The 3,553-nt window shown below is 34.6% G+C and overlaps 1 pseudogene; it reads left to right on the top strand.

The window, feature by feature from the left end:
- Positions 1 to 12: 12 nt before the first annotated feature.
- On the top strand, positions 13 to 2,685 carry LOC116339959 (annotated as a pseudogene).
- Positions 2,686 to 3,553: the final 868 nt, after the last annotated feature.

Raw genomic sequence — 3,553 nt, 5'->3', positions numbered from 1 at the left:
CGACAAAATGCCACTCGCATTTTAGTAACACATCAATTGCATTTCATGAAGCAGGCAGACTGGATTGTTGTTTTGAACGATGTAATTGATATATGCACCGACAATAATTAAAGCAACACTTTTTGAGTCGACATAAATTTTTTGTGTGTTTTGTAGGGGAAAATCGAAACACAAGGGGACTATGATACCGTTGTGAAGAATGGGGTGGATTTTGCCAGCATAGTGAAGCACAATGAAAACGAACAAAAGGACGAAGAAACAAAAGAAAATATATTACGCCGAATGTCCATCTTATCACAAAGAAGCCGAACTGATTCAGTGGTGTCTTCAAATAAAATAGACAGTTTTGTGACGGAAAGTGAAAAAAAATTCGATGAAAAGAATGCGCTTATGGAGTTGGAGGCATCATCAAAAGGAAAAATCAAGGGATCAATGCTTTTACATTATATTAAATTATCGAACATTCCTGCCGCTCCTGCACTCTTATGTATTTTATTTGTCTTGACACAAACCTTCGCTAGTACAGCCGATGTATGGGTTTCATATTGGTAATTTTTTCTACATACATCAATTAATTGCCACTTATTATAGTTTGTATTTTCAGGATAAGAAGTGAAGAAAGTCGAACGCATCGATTGAAGTTTGTTGTTTCAACCGCCAATGACAATAATATTGTATCAGACGCTTGGTCTACTCAAACATACGTGTATGTTTATGGAGGAATTATGGCTTCATTGATAATAGCAGCCACTATGCGATCAACTATATACTCAAAGGCGTGTACAAAGGCATCACAGAGTCTGCACGACACAATGTTTCATGGATTGATAACAACAAAAATGAATTTTTTCGATATAAATCCTAGAGGACGAGTGTAAAACCGATTTACAAAAGACATGGGCACCATTGATGAAATATTGCCAAAAACTCTGTTAGAAGCATGCCAACGGATATTTTCCCTACTTGGTGTAATTATTGTTACTATTTTTACGGATTATAAACTTTCAATTGTGATTCTTGTAATGGGAATGATATTTATGGTACTTCGTAATGTATTTGTAAAATGTTCTACGAATATCAAACACTTGGAAGGAACGAGTGAGTAAAATGGAGTAAAATATGTTCTCAAAGGTATGGCCATTTTGAATATTTTATCATTTTCAGCCAAATCTCCGGTATTCACGCATATTTCGGCGACGTTAGAAGGATTACCGATAATTAGAGCATTTCAAACCGATGAAACTTTTCGAGATGAGTTCGAAGGACATCAAGATCTAAACACTGGCGCTTGGTATATGTTCTTGAGTACATCGTACGGATTTGGCATGTCTTTGGATGTGATGATATCTCTCTTCATTGGTGTTGTTATTTACGTATTTCTGGCGGTGAATGAAGGTTTGTTCACAATTTCTTGCTTGAATTCTTTTTTTAGCAACACTTTCTCTTTTCGTAGGAGTCACTGGTGATCGAGTCGGTTTGGTTATTACACAAATATTTAATTTAACATTGTTACAAAATACAGTTCGAATAAGAAAGTATCTAGACGAATCTGCACTAGTGAGATTGGTGTGATTAAGTTGACTTTTTCTTCATAAAACAGGTGCGGATGTTACAAATCATTTAACGTCCGTTGAACGTGTATTGGAATACAGTCAGTTGGAGCCTGAAAAACAACCGGAAATACCAAAAAAAGTATCACAATACTGGCCATCACAAGGAAAGATCGAATTCAAACAAGTTTCTTATCAATATTCGGCTGACGATGAGCCAGTCTTATGTGGTTTGTCATTTTCCGTCAAACCCAAAGAGAAAGTCAGTGTCGTCGGCAGAACGGGAGCTGGAAAGTCGTCGTTAATCAGTTCGATCTTTCGATTAGCCATCGTCGATGGCGATTTACTCATAGACGATGTCAACACGTCTTCGGTCAATTTGAATGTGCTTCGATCGAGAATATCGATTATACCTCAAGAACCAACTCTGTTCTCAGGCACCCTACGAAAGTAATTCCAAAACTATCCAAATATATTCAGAAGATTAGTAAAGTATTTTGTTTGCAGGAATTTAGATCCATTCGATGAATATTCAGACGATGACATTTGGAGTGCACTCGGTAATGTTGAGCTTAATGATTTCGTATCGCAGAATAATGGATTGGAAATGCCAGTTCTGGCTCATGGACAAAATTTCAGCACCGGTCAAAAACAAATTTTATGTTTGGCTCGTGCAATTTTGAGAAAGAATCGCATCATCATTCTTGACGAAGCAACAGCGAACGTTGATCTTCGGTAAGTGTCTCTCAATTATATTTTTTTCAGAAATTTAATGTAATGCAAAATCGAATTATAATTTTAGAACGGATGAGATAATTCAGAAGACAATACGAGAGAAATTCATCAACTCCACAGTATTGACCGTGGCTCATAGACTTAATACAGTTATTGATTCGGATCGTGTATTAGTCATGGATGCTGGTGCAGCCATTGAATTTGATGCACCGTATCGATTGATGGAAAATAAAGATGGAAAATTCCGAAAAATGGTCGAAGCCCTTGGACAACAAGAATACGATCGTTTATATTTAAGAGCAAAAGAAAAATTCGAAAGCTCTAGTAAATTGCCTTGAAAATAATAGTAATGATACATTTTTTCGGCAATATTTAGAAAATTATTTTTCAAATACAGATGCAGAAGGTAAATTGACTATATTTTTATTTCATAAAACTGATCAAATGTATATAAAAACACAGAAATTAAAAGTTTTTTGGACAAAAAGGGTAATTTAATTTAATTTAACGCTGATTTAACGTCAAACATTGAATTACACATATGCGATTAATGAGAATGAAATTCGCATATGGGATTAACTTTAATTCTTCTTTCAGATTTGAAGCTATGAAAGGTATACAAGAAAAACGTTAATTCTTTCATTATTGAAATTTTTTTATTGATATTTGTCGTATAAATGAAAATAACGTATAAATTCAACAGTGTGCACCACTTATAAATGTCATCAATATGCAGACTTCAACTGACGTGACTCTATAATGAAGACATCTGTATTTTTATTTGCTTCTGTCTACGTAAATAATCTGCAATTGATCAATTGTCTCTAATAGGCCATTTTCGATGAAAATGTATGCTTGGCTTCATGTCTGGAGGACACATATAAATATATTTAATTATATATATATAAATTTTCAGATGACGAGGAAGTTCCGACAAAACATGTGTCCAAATATAAATACGAACATTCGAGCGAAAGTTTTTTTTTGTGATTGACAAAAAAATATATTTTTGTGCATCTACTTCGGAAATGTCTGCTTTCACGAAATACATATTCTGAGGGGTTCTTTTGTGCACACAGGTAAAAATAGATAAGTACAGATCAATATCTGTAAAATATAGACGAATTGCTTTTGGCGACCTTGCTCTTTCCATGTTTTTGGTTACTGTGTAGAAAGCCCACATGGATTGTTCATGCTTCTAAAGCGTGCATCTCCGTCGCTTCCATTATTCATTTTGCTACGTAAATATTTATTTTATCGTCGGAACA

The sequence above is a fragment of the Contarinia nasturtii genome, unplaced genomic scaffold, assembly GCF_009176525.2.
Source record: "Contarinia nasturtii isolate CC-2019 unplaced genomic scaffold, AAFC_CNas_1.1 Cnas_scaffold_550, whole genome shotgun sequence".
NCBI classification, from domain to species: domain Eukaryota; kingdom Metazoa; phylum Arthropoda; class Insecta; order Diptera; family Cecidomyiidae; genus Contarinia; species Contarinia nasturtii.
Note: the sequence above shows the minus strand (reverse complement) of the source record. Positions and strands in the feature narration are given on the sequence as shown.